The sequence below is a fragment of the Apium graveolens genome, chromosome 1, assembly GCF_009905375.1.
Source record: "Apium graveolens cultivar Ventura chromosome 1, ASM990537v1, whole genome shotgun sequence".
NCBI lineage: Eukaryota > Viridiplantae > Streptophyta > Magnoliopsida > Apiales > Apiaceae > Apium > Apium graveolens.
Genome location: NC_133647.1, coordinates 179,490,000 through 179,506,688, shown reverse-complemented (window position 1 = coordinate 179,506,688; position 16,689 = coordinate 179,490,000). Strand labels below are relative to the sequence as shown.

General features: G+C 37.5%; 1 non-coding gene across 1 annotated transcript; it reads left to right on the top strand.

The window, feature by feature from the left end:
* Window positions 1-10,683: 10,683 nt before the first annotated feature.
* LOC141679756 (small nucleolar RNA R71) lies at window positions 10,684-10,790 on the top strand. Its single transcript, XR_012558176.1, has one exon. It is a non-coding gene; the product is annotated as a small nucleolar RNA R71 (small nucleolar RNA).
* The last annotated feature ends 5,899 nt before the right edge of the window (window positions 10,791-16,689 follow it).

Sequence of the window (16,689 nt, the reverse complement as noted above, 5' to 3'; positions counted from 1 at the left end):
AAGAGGAACCCTTCCAAGAAGAAGAAAGTAGGTGAGAAAGTGCCGGTTCCACCAAAAGCTGAAGACCCCAAGAGCGAAGTTGTTTGCTTTCACTGTAACAGGGTGGGGCACTGGAAGAGGAACTGCAAGGTTTACCTTGCAGAATTGAAGAAGAAGAAGAAGGGTAGTGAGACTACCGCTTCTGATTCAGGTATGTTCATGATAGAAGTGAATATGTCATTAAATCAAATTTCTACTTGGGTATTAGATACCGCCTGTGGTTCTCATATCTGCAATTTGTTGCAGGGACTAAGGAGAAGTAGGACTCTTGAGGAAGAGGAGGTGATTCTATTGATGGGAAATGGAGCAAGAGTTGCTGCTGAAGATGTAGAATCATTTCATTTACATATGCCTACGGGCAAGACTATTGTTTTAAATAATTGTTATTTTGTTCCCTCGATTGTGAGGAATATTATTTCTATTCCCATGTTAGACTTGGCTGGATTTTCATTTATTATTGAGAATAATGAATGTTCTATTCTTAGAGATAATATTCTTTATGGACGTGGTACTTTAAATAATGGTCTGTATAAATGTGACATAATTTACTTCAGATTGAACAAACTAATAAAAGAAAAGGGATGATGAAAATCTCACTTCATTGTGGCACTGCAGTCTCCATTTAATAGACATGGAGAGAGGGCTGCAAATTTGCTAGGAATGGTACACACAGATGTATGTGGACCAATGTCTACGCAAGCCATGGGTGGATTTTCATACTTCATTACTTTCATGGATAATAGATCTAGATTCGGATATGTGTTTGATGAAACACAAGTCTGAAGCCTTTGAAAAGTTCAAAGAGTATAAGTATGAAGTGGAGAAACAAACCAAACATAGTATTATAATTCTTCGATTAGATCGAGGTGGTGAATACTTAAATGGAGAGTTTCTGGATTATCTCAAAGTAAATGGTATAGTCTCCCAGTGGACGCCTCCAGATTGGTATCTGAAAGGAGAAATCGAACTTTGTTAGACATAGTTCGGTCCATGATGAGCTATGTAAATCTTCCAGTATTCCTATGGGGTTATGCATTGGAAACCTCAGCATATTTACTAAATAAGGTGCCTTCCAAATCTGTTCCTCAAACTCCGTATGAGATATGGAAAGAAAGGAAACCGAGTCTTAAACACGTTAAGATTTGGGGATGTCCAGCTTATGTCAAATAAGTTGACCCAGATAAGCTGGAATATCGATCCGTAAAATGTAGTTTTGTGGGATATCCTAAAGAGACTTTAGGGTATTACTTTTACACCGATCATCGGGTGTTTGTCTCCAGACATGCTACCTTCTTGGAAAAGGAGTCTATCCTTGAAGGAAACAGTGGGAGCAAAATTGAACTTGATGAAGTTCAAGAAGCACAAACTACTATGGATCAAGTGGAAACACCTGCTCTGACTGAACAACCTTCTGTGGAACAGCCCATTCGTAGGTCAGGGAGAGTGTCTCGCCAACCTGAGAGGTAATATGTCCTTGTCATTGAGAATGACAATGAGTTGTCGATCATTGATGATGACGACCCTGTGACCTAATATGAGGCTATGAGTAGTGTTGACTCAGAGAAATGGCATAGTGCCATGAAATCCGGAATGAAATCTATGTATACGGGATACAAAAGAATGATTAGAGGAGATGGCCAGGTGGAGACCTTTAAGGCCAGGCTTTTGGGAAAAGGATTCAAATAAAGGCAATGGATTGACTTTGATGAAACCTTTTACCTGTAGCCCTGTTAAATCAGTTCGAATTTTGCTTGTGATTGCTGCTTACTACGACTATGAGATCTGTCAATTAGCCAGATGGTTTTCTTTCCAAGAGAAATGAAAACCTAGTGTGTAAGCTGCTGCGAACCATATGTGGTTTAAAGCAAGCTTCTCGTAGATGGAACATCCGTTTTGATGAGACAATCAAAGAGTTTGGTTTTATAAAAACGTAGATGAACCATGTGTCTACAAAAGGTTTAGTGGGAGCGCGATAACATTTCTTGTGTTGTATTGAAATAGAGTTGACACACATAACAACATAGCAGACCCACTCACAAAGCTACTTTATGAAAGTCACTTTGATCGTCATAAAGACTAGATGGGTATTAGATACCAGAGTGATTGGCTTTAGTACAAGTGGGAGATTGAAAGAAATATGTCCTCAGTCCAATCATGTATTAGGATTTAGGAATAACTTTTATGTAATCTGTTTTGATATCATTGATATTAATAAAAGACTTATTTTGTTTTTATTACGGGCTCTATCTATTTAAGTGTTTAAATAAGATATACCATAGTTTAGAGTAAAGCTTTTTATGAATTATGATGAGATCATAATAGTGAGACCTAAAAGATGATAACTCTAAACTTAAATAGTTCCTGATCATAGGATTACTAACTGGTAATTAATAATCCGCAAAGATCGGTACATACTATACTTGCTTCATTATGAAGGATGTCTGTTCTCATAGACATTTGTGTGGTGACACTATAGCTAGTATGTAGGTGCTTATTATAGAATAAGTTCACTGAACATGACTCGCACAGCTGAACAACTGATGGAGTTCACTCACGTGTCAGCAGTTGTTCACATAGTGATAGTTGTACAAGTATCCTTAGACTTGAGGTCATCATAGTCATCTTGTGTACACTGAACTATGCTTTGGTTTAGTTCTTAGTCTCCAGGGACAATTATTAGGGCTCTACTGGGTATAGGAATTTGTACACGAAGATAGTGTATTATCAATAAAGGATCTACCCCTTCCAGTGAAGGAAGCGAATGTTCAAGGCTGATCCACTTATGCTAGTTCATGAATCTCTGGCCAGAGTGAATGAAATTAGAAAGGAGTTTCTAATTTACATAGAACTAAGCATAGTAAATGGTAAGCAAGTGATTAAATTAGATAGGCTTGACACAAGATCCATGCCTTATATTTAATCAGGACATTGTAGGGTAGAAGGAGTTTATTGTACGGTAACTATTCACTGAATAGGTTCTTGATATTCTAAGCAGTGAATTCATATTATCCGGATAGTCGCGATATGCTGAGAAGTATCTATCACGATGTAGAATAAATATGATTAATTAATTAATCATATTTAATAAATTAGAGAATTTATATAAATAATGATAAAATAGTTTTATTATTATTTATTTCTACTACCGGCTTAATATTGAACCTACAGGGTCACACCATAAAAAGAGAATGATTTAATGGTGGAGGAATTAATTAATAATGGCTAATAATTATTTATTTATGAAATAAATAATTAATTGGCAAATTTAATAATTGATTAAATGAGATTTAATTGATTATAAATTAATTAAGAAAAGTTCTTAATATTATTAATTAAGAATTTAATTTTTGGAAATTAAATCAAGAGAGAGAATTATTTCTAAATTGTTTAGAAAAAGGATTAATAATTAAAAGGTATTTTAATTATTAATGAGAATAATAAATGGGTTAATAATAATATTTTATGGGAAAATTTCAGCTGAAAATTTTGCCTATAAATATACTATTATAAACCCTATTTTTATTCCAACCTTAACCCAAAAAATTTTAGAAAAACCTAATTATCTCCACCTCCTCCTCCTCCTTAACGTCGTTTTCTTGGTGGATATCGGTGGAGTGCTTCACGTTTGAGGAGCAGCTGCTAAGGATCTCCGATCGTTGCTTTTGGATCGCTATTAAAGGTTAGTAATCGATTCATATGTTTTAATCACGATTTATATGCTTTTATTTGGATTTTATATGTGTGAAAGTGTTTTACCATGCCTCCGCTGCGCTTAAAATCCAACACTAGCTTGGTCTCCCTTTTAGCTCTTGGTTTCCTCTCATTTTTCTGGGGCCCAGAATAGCTGTCCCGGGGTGGGGTTCCCTGGTATTGTTGGATGTAATTTGACTTTCTGTCTACTTTAAATCTCTTATCCTTCCTGTATGACTTGTGATGCTCCGGGGACTCGTCGTCGTCGTGGATTCTCCTATTCATCTTCATATCGACTTGAGGAATTTTTTTCTTTTATGAATTTGGAGGCTAGTGCATAGGCTGAGGCCAGGTTCTGGGTCTTTCTATGAATTAGGTCCTTGACATTACCTTCGCAAGAGACCGGATGGAGGTTTCTCCGGAAGATATTAATAGCCTCTTGAAATCTTTTGATGAACTAGGGGAGGGACTCTTTGCTCCTCAGTTGGATTATTTCTAAATGACACATTTGTAGTTCGTTCATTCGATTAGCCCAGAATCTTTTTAAGAAAATCTCTCGAAAGTCCTTCCAGGAATCAACACTCCGAGATGGTATTCTGCTGAACCACTTCTGAGCTCCCCCTTGAGTGTTGATGCAAAGAAGCGGCATCTTGTTAGGTCATTGTAGTCATAAATATTGGAGATTTGTTCAAAGTAATTCAGATGCTATTCGAGGTCAGCCAACCCATCAAAGGAGTCAAAATTGAAGTATTTGAGCCCCGATTCTGTGGGAGTAGACTCCAACTTCTTAGTAAATAGGGTGGCCATTGCTCCAACTTCCATGTCGCCTTCGACTTTTCTTTTAAGATCACAGAGAGCCCAGACCATTTGTTCTTGTTTGGATTCTTTTTCAGGCTCTGAATCTGAGGAAATATGGATTCAGTGAGATTTCTTTTTCAGCTTTGCTTCTTCATCCCGGATTCGCTTCTCAATGATTTCTTTAGCGTAAGCTTCTTCTTCTTTCTAGATCCGCGTGCGTTCACAAGTAATATAGAATTAATTCTAGTTCGTTCCCACAAAGACTCTTTTAGGTTAATTTCAATCAATGTACTTATGCAAAAATGATATGGTTATTATTCAATGTTAAGATGATAACAATTTGGTTTTGCTTATAACTAAGATTATTAACTAACTTGCAATTAACTAAGAGACTAAAAGGTAGGTTTACTTATATAACACAAACATGGGATTCTAATTTCATTATTACTTCATTTAATAGCCTTTTTGTTCTTAACCTTAGCATGCAATGGTGATGACACTAATCAAATAACATGAAACTAGTAAACGCCAACTTTCTGCACGAATACCCTACCAGACATCCACAAAAGAGATAGAAGCTGAATATATACCAATTATATTGAGACCCTATATGTCTATAGAATTTGACAACATAACGGTTTAACGAACAAGTATTCTATCATGATTACATAGGGCAAGTAAGATGGTTAAAATTACCTACAAATTATGCATATCAAATACATGAACCTATGTTATCTTAGAGATTAACACGCTATCTTATAAGTTCGCGACGCTCATAAGATGAATAAGCACAACCAAAACTAGGATATCATACAATCACCACACACTAAGGTATCAAAACATATTAACTATTGGAATCCATAAGTAAATCTGCTAGAACCCCATGATAACTATTAGCCCATAACCGAACTCATCATCACCGTGGGTTTCGATGAAAGCATGGTATAATAAACTAGGTCTTTATAAAATGAATAATAAACAAGTACGTTAAACAAGAGTATTAGGTTCAATGAAACAAGAAACGAGCATCCAAGATTATAACTTAGAACAAAGAATCACAAAAATAAATTAGATCTTCTTCACCTTGGTTGAATTGTGCTATAGGTCTTCTTGATGTCTTCTCCTAAAGCTCCTGTTTGAAAAATGTCTTTAAGTTGTCTTTAAATAGCAATCCAATTAATCCAAAAGCCCAGAAAAATAATCTTCTAATTGAAACAGAAATCTGGAATACGTTTCAAAGACCAATCCTTCCTCGATGGATACACCACTTTCTCTAGAATACGCTTGATCTCTCTGTTAGATACCTCAGCTTGACCATTTTTCTGAGGATGGTAGGCTGTAGCAATGCGATGATTCACATTATATCTTTGCATCATGGCAGTGAACTTGCGATTGCAATAATGCGATCCCTCGTCACTGATTATGACTCTTAGAGTCCCAAATCTTGTAAATATCTGCTTATGAAGAAAATTAAGCACTACCTTTGCATCATTTGTTGGCAAAGCCTTGACTTCAACCCATTTAGAGACATAATCAACCGCCAACAAGATATACTAATTATTGCAAGATGAGACAAATGGACCCATAAAGTCAATTCCCCAAACATCGAAGACTTCAACCTCGAAAAGCATATTAAGAGGCATCTCATCCCTCTTGGACATATTACCAACACGCTGGCATCGATCACACTTCAAGACGAACTAATGTGCATCCTTAAACAATGTAGGCCAGAAGAATCCTGCTTGAAGGATACGAGCTCTTATCTTCTCTCCACCATAGTGGCCTCCATAAACAGTCGAATGATAGTCTCTCAAAATCCCCCCCCCCCGTTTCGTTGTATGGAATACATCTTCTGATGATTTGGTCAGGTCCCTGCCTAAACAAGAATGGCTCATTCCACATGTACCATTTCACCTCATGAATAAAATTCTTTCTTTGAGCAGAAGATAAATCTTAAGGCATAATATTACTCATAAGGTAGTTCACAATGTCTGCGAACCACGGTTCTTCCTCTTGCACCCCAAACAACTGCTCATCGGGAAAAAGACTCATTAATCAATATCTTATCCGGTGAAGTTGCACTTGGATCTTCTAAACGAGAGAGATGATCAGCGACTTGATTCTCAGTACCTTTCATGTCCTTGATCTCTAACTCAAATTCCTGAAGTAAAAGAACCCATCAAATCAATCTAAGCTTCGAGTTCTTCTTCTAGACGACATAGCGAATCGCAGCGTGATCAGTGAAAACTGTCACCTTCGTCCCAAGTGAATAAGATCGAAACTTCTCAAAACCATATTGAATAGCCAATAGTTCTTTCTCAGTAGTAGTTTAGTTCAGTTTAGCACCATTGAGGGTCTTACTAGCATAGTAGACCACATGAAATATTTTATTCTTTCTTTGCCCAAGCACTGCTCCAACAGCATAGTCATTTGCATCGCACATCATTTCAAAAGGTTCATCCCAATTGGGACAGTTATGACAGGTGTCGTGATCAAGCTCTTCTTTAAGCTCTCAAAAGCAGTTAGGAACTCGTCATCAAACTTGAACAAGACATCTTTCTCTAGAAGATTGCACACGGGTTTAGAGATTTTAGAGAAGTCCTTGATGAAACGCCTAGGGGTGAGCGCGGTGCAGGCGGTACGGTTTTTTCCTCAAATCGCAAACCAAACCGCACATGTGGTTTACTCAAATTTCCAAACCGCAACCGTACCGCGTACCCTCAAAAACCGCATAAACCACACCACAAAAATGCGGCGCGGTGTGGTGCGGTTCACTGCGGTTTATACTTTATAAGTTCAAAAAAAATTAATAAATACAAAATTTAAATTTAATCAAATTTCTGAAAATAGTTTTAGTCAATCAAAATGCAACATATTAGTTCACTAGTATAAATACTTGGATTTTGATTTTCCTAGTGAAGAAATACAAACAAGAGATTATGTAGTCTTCTTTTTATTTGTCAGAAGATCGTGTGGTCCATTTGAATTCCTTAATGAATTTAACATATAATTCTAACTCAATAAGGATGTTATGGCCATCTGGTGAAATTCAGTTTAACTAAGAATATAAAATGGTTCTTATGTTACCCGATAAGAATATAAGTGTGTGTGTATATATATATTTATAATATATTAAATATTGCGGTGCAGTGTGGTTTGAACCGCATTTCAGAAATTTAAAACCACAACCCGCACCGCACCGCGCGGTTTATTAAAAATTAAAACCACAACCGCACCACGAAAATTAAAAACCGCATTTTGCGGTGTGGTTTGGTGCGGTGCGGGCGGTTTTTGCGGTTTGTGCGGCTTTCTGCTCACCCCTAGAAATGCCGATAGAAACCCGCATGACAAAGAAAGCTGCGGACTCCCTTAATAGAAATTGGTGGAGAAAGGTTTTCAGTTACCCCCACCTTGGCTTAATCTACCTCGAGACCTTTACTAGAGACCTTGTGCCCTAGAATAATGCCTTGTTGCACCATGAAGTGACATTTCTCCCAGTTGAGAATCAGATTGGTTTCAACACACCTTTTAAGAACGGCGCCAAGATTTTGCAAGCACTCGTCAAAAGAATCATCGAACACAGAGAAATTGTCCATAAACACCTCCACATTCTGACCAATCATATCATAGAAGATAGTCATCGTGCATCTCTGAAATGTTGCAGGTGCTCCACACAACCCAAAAGAAACTATTCTAAAGGCGAAAGTCCCAAACGGACATATGAAAGTAGTTTATTCCCGATCTTCCGGAGCAATGCAAATCTGATTATAGCCCGAATAACCATCCAGAAGATAATAGTATTCATGCCCAACCAACCTGTTAAGCATCTGATCAATAAAAGGAAGAGGGAAGTGATCCTTTCTTGTGGCTTTGTTCAACTTTCTGTAGTCCATGGAAACTCTCCACCCTGTGACTGTTCGAGTAGGAATGAGCCCATTCTTCTCATTAGCAACAATTGTGATACCTCCTTTCTTCGGCACACACTGAACCGGGCTCACCCAAGAAGTGTCAGAAATAGGATAAATGATCCCTACATCTAGACACTTGAGAATTTCCTTCTTCACAACTTCTTTCATGATCGGATTAAGCCTTCTCTGTTGCTCAACCTTTGGCTTGCTACCTTCTTCTAGCAGAATTTTATGCATGCAATAAGAAGGACTGATTCCCTTGATATCTGCTATAGTCCATCCAATTGCCGACTTGAACTCTCTCAGAATTCTCAAGAGCTTTTCCTCATCACTACCTGAAAGATCAGATGCAATAATAACAGGCAAAGTAGATGCATCACCTAAAAAAGCATACCTTAAGTGTTCAGGCAATGGTTTAAGCTCAAGTGTAGGAGTTTCCTCAATAGATGGCTTGAAGCGCTTTGGAGATTTGTTCAGCTCCTCCAATCCAAGAGATTCAAAAGGCATATCCAGCCTTCGCTTCCAAGGAGAAGCATTTAAATACTGCAACTATTCATCACCTTTATCATCTTCACTATCTGAATTCCCCAACAAACCCTTCTCTAAGGCATCAGACCTTAGCATTTGATCAAGTTCTGAAGTATCCACAGAATCGACCAACTCCACTTTTAAGCACTCCTCATTATCAGTAGGGAATTTCATGGCATTGAAAACATTGAACGTCACATCCTGATCCAATACTCGCATAGTGAGCTCACCCTCCTGCACATCAATCAAGGTCCGACCAGTAGCCAAGAATGGTCTACCCAAGATTATGGGAATCTTATTATCCTCCTCGAAATCAAGAATTACAAAATCAGCAGGAAAGATGAGTTTGTCCACCTTGACCAAGACATCCTCCACAATGCCTCGTGGATATGTAATAGAACGATCGGCCAACTGCAAGGACATATAAGTAGGCTTTGGATCAGGTAAGTCCAACTTCTTGAAGATAGACAAAGGCATCAAATTGATGCTAGCTCCCAAGTCAAATAAACATTTATCAAATGACACTTTTCCAATGGTACAAGGAATAGTGAAGCTTCCAAGATTTTTAAATTTCGGAGGCAACTTTTGTTGCAGCACAATACTGCATTCCTCTGTGAGAGCAACTGTCTCTAAGTCATCAAGCTTCACTTTCCGAGAGAGAATACCTTTCATAAACTTTGCATAACTAGGCATCTCTTCAAGAGCTTCAGCGAAAGGTATGTTGATATGAAGTTTCTTGAATACCTCCAGAAACTTCTCAAACTGCTTATCCAGCTTTTTCTTCTACAGCCTATTATAAAAAGGAGGTGGATGATAGATTTGTTTCTCCCCTGTATTACCATCAGGAGGAGTATGTTCCACAGTAGTCTTTCTTGGTTCCACTTCTGCTTCCTTCTGTACTTCTTCCTCAGTCACATCTTCATCGTCCGAAACTTGAGATTTTTAGGTATTTGCAACTTTCCCAGACCTCAATGTGATTGCCTTAACCTGCTCTTTTGCTTCCTTCTTTCCTGAAACTTCTGTGTCACTAGATAGTGAACCAGGTTGATGATTCAGCAAGGCATTGGCAATTTGCCCAATTTGATTCTCCTAGGTCTTGATAGACACCGCTTGGCTCTTGCACATGAGCCTCAACTCCTCCAATTCAGAATTTTCATTAGATTGTTACAACTGGAGTTGTTGTCTTGGTGCATATTACGGTTGCTGAAAACCAAGAGGGTTATATTGCTTTGCAACATACTGTTAATAAGGCTGTTGTACCGCATTCTGAGTATTGCTCCAGCTGAAGTTAGGATGATTGCGATTGTTGGGATGATAGGTGGATGGAACTGGCTGTTGTGACCTCTAAAAGTTGCTCACGAATTGAGCTGATTCACTAGAAATAGCACATTGCTCCGTCTCATGCGCACCAGCACAAAGCTCACAAACACTAATGACTTAATTCACTCCATAATTAGCCAAAGAATCCACCTTCATCGTCAAAGCCTTAAGCTGGGCAGCTATAGCAGTAGCTACATCCACCTCTAGAATTTTGGCTACCTTTCCATGAGGTAGTATCTGAGTTGGGTTCTGATATTCATTATCAGCCATCAGTTCAATCATCTCATAAGCTTCATCGTAGCTCTTAGCCCATAGGGCTCCACCTGATGCAGCATCAAGCATGGGTCTAGAAGTTGCACCCAACCTATTGTAGAAATAGTTAATGACCATCCAGTCAGGCATCCCATGGTCAGGACACTTTCGAAGCATCTCTTTATATCGCTCCCAAGCCTCACACAAAGACTCTCCAGACTGCTGCATAAATTGAGTAAGAGCAATCCTGATTGCAGCTCTCTTCGCCATCGAAAAGAACTTTGTAAGAAACTTTTGAGCAAGATCTTCCCATTTGGTTATAGAGCCTAATGGTAGAGAATACAACCAACACTTAGCTTTATCCTTCAGAGAGAATGGGAAAAGCCTTAGCTTAATAGCATCTTCAGACACATTGTTGAATTTGAAAGTGTCGCAGATCTCGATAAAATTCCTAATATGCATATTGGGTCTTCTACCGTAGAACCCCCAAACTGAACTGAGTTATGCACCATCTGAATCGTGCTAGATTTGATTTCAAAAGTGTTAGCCGCGATGGCTGGTCGGACAATGCTAAACTGAATATCATTACTCTTCGGCTGAGAACAGTCCATCAAAGCCTTTGTATTCGCTTCTGGTTCACCCATTGCAACAAGAGATTCATCTTCAACTTTCTCAACTAAGACCTCTTCTACAACTTCCTCTTCTACTTTTTCCAGTGTTCTCTTTCGAAGTTGAGAACGCGTTAGCATACACGCTCTTTAGAGTACCTGAAAAAGCAACAACAACAAGTAAGTAATATATCCTAGTCAATGAACTTTAATGAACACTAATGTCAAGCACATAAACTAAAAATAACCACGAGTCCCCAGCAGCGGCGCCAAAAAACTTGTTAGGACAAAAACACGCGCTAATATACACGCAAGTATACGTGTTCGCAAGTAATATAGAATAAATTCTAGTTCGTTCCTACAGAGACTCTTTTAGGTTAATTTCAATCAATGTACTTATGCAAAAATGATATGGTTATTATTCAATTCTAAGATGATAACAATTTGGTTTTGCTTATAACTTAGATTATTAACTAACATGCAATTAACTAAGAGGTTAAGAGGTTGGTTTACTTATATAACACAAACATGGGATTCTAACTTCATTACTACTTCATTCAATAGCCTTTTTGTTCTTAACCTTAGCATGCAATGGTGATGACACTAATCAAATAACATGAAACTAGTAGACGCCAACTTTTGTTGCACGGATACCCTGCTATCAGACATCCACAAAAGAGGTAGAAGCCGAATAGACACCAATTAATTTTGAGACCCTATATATCTATAGAATTTGACAACATAACGGTTTAACGAACAAATATTCAATCATGATTACATAGGGCAAGTAAGATGGTTAAAATTACCAATGAATCATGCATATCAACTACATGAACCTATGTTATCTTAGAGATTAACACGCTATCTTATAAGTCTGCGACGCTCATAAGACGAATAAGCACAACCGAAACTATGATATCATACAATCACCACACACTAAGGTATCAAAACATATTAACTATTGGAATTCATAAGTAAATCCGCTAGAAGCCCACGATAACTATTAGCCCATAACCGAACTCATCATCACCGTGGGTTCCGATGAAAGCATGGTATAATAAACTAGGTCTTTATAAAATGAATAATAAACAAGTACGTTAAACAAGAGTATTAGGTTCAATGAAACAAGAAATGAGCATCCAAGATTACAACTGAGAACAAAGAATCACAAGAATAAACTAGATATTCTTCGCCTTGGTTGAATTGTGCTATAGGTCTTCTTACTGTCTTCTCCTTAAGCTCCTGTTTGAAAAATGTCTTTAAGTTGTCTTTAAATAGCAATCCAATTAATCCAAAAGCCCAGAAAAACAGTCTTCTAATTGAAACAGGAATCTGGAATACACTTCAAAGACCAATCTTTCCTCGATGGACACACCACTTTCTCTAGAATACGCTTGATCTCTCTGTTAGATACCTCAGCTTGACCATTTGTCTGAGGATGGTAGGCTGTAGCAATGCGATGATTCACATTATATCTTTGTATCATGGCAGTGAACTTGCAATTGTAGAAATGCGATCCCTCGTCACTGATTATGACTCTTGGAGTCCCAAATCTTGCAAATATCTGCTTATGAAGAAAATTAAGCACTACCTTGGCATCATTTATCGGCAAAGCCTTGACTTCAACCCATTTAGAGATATTATCAACCGCCAACAAGATATACTGATTATTACAAGATGAGACAAATGGACCCATGAAGTTAATTCCCCAAATATCGAAGACTTCAACCTCGAGAAGCACATTAAGAGGCATCTCATCCCTCTTGGACATATTACCAACACGCTGGCATCGATCACACTTCAAGATGAACTGATGCGCATCCTTAAACAATGTAGGCCAGAAGAATCATGCTTGAAGGATACGCTTCTCAATGATTTCTTTAGTTTTGGCTTCTTCTTCTTTCCAGATCCTGTCCCGGAGAGTAGCTGTTAGGATAAAAACACGTGCTAATATTCACGCAAGTATACGCGTTCGCAAGTAATATAGAATTAATTCTAGTTTGTTCCCACAAAGACTCTTTTAGGTTAATTTCAATCAATGTACTTATGCAACAATGATATGGTTATCATTCAATGCTAAGATGATAACAATTTGGTTTTACTTATAACTAAGATTATTAACTAACATGCAATTAACTAAGAGATTAAAAGGTTGGTTTACTTATATAACACAAACATGAGATTCTAACTTCATTATTACTTCATTCAATAGCCTTTTTATTCTTAACCTTAGCATGCAATGGTGATGACACAAATCAAATAATACAAAACTAGTAAACGCCAACTTTCGTTGCACGAATACCCTACTACCAGACATCCACAAAATAGATAGAAGCTGAATAGACACCAATTATATTGAGACCCTATATGTCTATAGAATTTGACAACATAACGGCTTAACGAACAAGTATTCTATCATGATTACTTAGGGCAAGTAAAATGGTTAAAATTACATATGAATCATGCATATCAACTACATGAACCTATGCTAGCATGGCAAGTTCTAAACCTCTAAATTCATTATCGCTTCATTAGAGATTAACACGTTATCTTATAAGTTCGCGACGCTCATAAGACGAATAAGCACAACCAAAATTAGGATATCATACAATCACCACACTCTAAGGTATCAAAACATATTAAATATTGGAACTCTTAAGTAAATCCGCTAGAACCCCACGATAACGATTAACCCATAACCGAACTCATCATCACTGTGGGTTACGATGAAAGCATGGTATAATAAACTAGGTCTTTATAAAATGAATAATAAACAAGTACGTTAAACAAGAGTATTAGGTTTAACAAAACAAGAAACAAGCATCCAAGATTACAACTTAGAACAAAGAATCACAAGAATAAACTAGATCTTCTTCGCCTTGGTTGAATTGTGCTATAGGTCTTCTTGTTGTATTTTCCTTAAGCTCCTCTTTGAAAAACGTCTTTAAGTTGTCTTTAAAAAGTAGTCCAATTTATCCAAAAGCCCAGAAAAATAGTCTTCTAATTGAAACAGGAATCTGTAATCCCGACCTGGCGCGGCCGCGCGCTTCACCGGCGCGGACGCGCTGACATTCTGCTTCTCTGGCGCGGTCGCGTGCTAGCACAGCGTGGGCGCGCCGTCCTTCTGGAAAAATTGAAATTGCCTTCTTTTATTGCTGGTTCTCGATGGCCTTTGCATGAGCGATCTTCACGACTCCTTCCTAAAACCATTTTAATATCAAAGCAATGTTAAATCACCTTGATCCCTGTTATATGCCTGAAATGCAAAAACACTACAAAACACATCAAAAACACAAATAACTTGAGTACAAAACACCAATCCCAGCCTTTATAGAGCATTCTAAGTGGACATAAATGCCACTTAAGAGTAGCTCTTTTAATTTCATCTTGGGCATCTTCTAGGGGCCTTTTCAGGTTCTTTGCGATTCGATCCAGGACTGATCCCTATGATTCTTCATAATGTTCCTCCTGATCTCCCGGGCGGGTCTCAAGTTCAGTATTATACTTTTCCTTACACAGGCTCATTGCGGCTGTCCTGGGGTCATGTTTCCCGGGGGTTGGCCGAAGTTTCGACATACTTGTGGGCAGTTTTCTCAATAGTTACTCTTTGATCTCCTGGTTGGAGGGGTTGAGAGGGAGTCCGGGTTATAGGGAGCCCTTAGTCCACATCTTCCATTTATCTATCCCTGGGTAGGGGCGGTGGTGGCAGAACAGAGGCGGAAGCGGTTGCCTTGTTCTTTCTTGTTGTCATGATTGTTCAGTAATATTGAGAACTTATAGCAAGAGATGATGCAAACTCGAATAGTAATCCGTATATTTTAGATCTAATTAATAATTTTTTTGCTTATCCGTCAAAAAAATACTAATTAAATTACTTGGTGCTAGGGCAGCATAAAATTCCGGTCTGGACCCGTAACCCGGACCGGACCGGGTCTACCGTTCCAAGACCTGGACCGGACCGGACCGAACATACCCGGTCTGCTCCCCGATCCTTATATATGAAAAAATCCGGTTTTCAGTCCGGTCTGGTCCAAGACCTGAAAAATCAGGTGCCGACCTGAATGGACCTGAATTCATATATAAAATTATTTTATCTTTAGTTTATGTCTTATAAGATAATATATAAATATTAAACATTCACACATATCATATTTTATTGATCCGGATTAATAGATAATAAATTCATATAATAAAATAGATCGATACTGCACTTTAAATCACTAAATTTCGTACTTCATGTAATAAAATATTGATATTCATGCACTTAAAAATTTATACTTACTTTTAAAATAATAAGATATATACTTTTAAATTTTTATTGACGTACCAAGTAACAAAATTTTTAATGTATATAAATTTGAAAGAAAAATTTAAATAAATTATATAAATAACTTATTTATATAAATATTAATTAAATCGGTCCAAACCGATTCAATCCGGGTTTTCCGGTCCGGTCCTCGGTCCTTAATTTTGAAAAAAATTGGTATTCGGTCCGGTCCGGATCGGTCCGATCCGGTTTTTAACCTTTATGCAGCCCTGCTTGTGCCATTCCTGATTGATACTATCCATAAAAGTAATATTCGGTATAAGATTAAATAAGTAGTAATTTCTCTAACTTGTAAATAAATGCTGAAGAAAATCAACTAGTAATATACAAAATATATATTAAGGCTCGCATTAAGTTCCACATGTCCACTCGTATATAGCTCTAAGAAAATTGTTTCAGCTGCTTTCTGAGATTATATATACTTAATGCTCTTTGTAAAATACAGAGTCTTGCAGACAATTCAAGTAAATGTTGACTCCCTTTTGTTATCCTTCAATTCATTCATAAAGTGTACGTAAATATATGCATGCACCAAAGGCTTTTGCTAGTTGCTTCCACTACTTTTTTGAAATGGAATATCTACTAGTCAAGATTGTTTTTTATTATTATTTTAAACAATTGAATTACACAATATTAAAAGAGTACGTAAAGAGACCTGCAGTTGACCCGACCCGGAAATCTCAGTTGTTGGGCAATTGATTTGTGTCTCAAAAACAAGGTAATGAATGCCCCATAACTTGCTTATGCTGCATATCACTACTAGAAAAAGTAGAATAGACATCACCTCTTAGACATCGGTTGCTTTTTTGACCGATGTAAAAGGTGTTTTCTACATCGGTTTTTGGTAACCGATGTCTTTTGTTGTTATAAACATCAGTTTTTTAGCCCAACCGATGTTATATGTCTGTTTTAAAAAAATTAATCAACGTGCCTTCCCCGTTTCCCCCCTTAACCAAATAATTCATTCCCTCCAAGTGTTCCCCCCCCTGTTTTTTGACTTAGTAAAATTCTCCCCCTTTTTTCACCCACATCTTCCCCCACTTTTTCAAAAAAATGAAACAAAAAATCAAAAACTAACAAAACAAAAAATAACAAACAAAAAACAAAAACGTATTCATTTCATCACTCTCTCATCTCTCATTTCATCACCAAGAACATATCCCTCTCTCAGCTCTTATTTCACCTTCCTGTGTAGATTTCACCTTGCTGCTCTCATTTT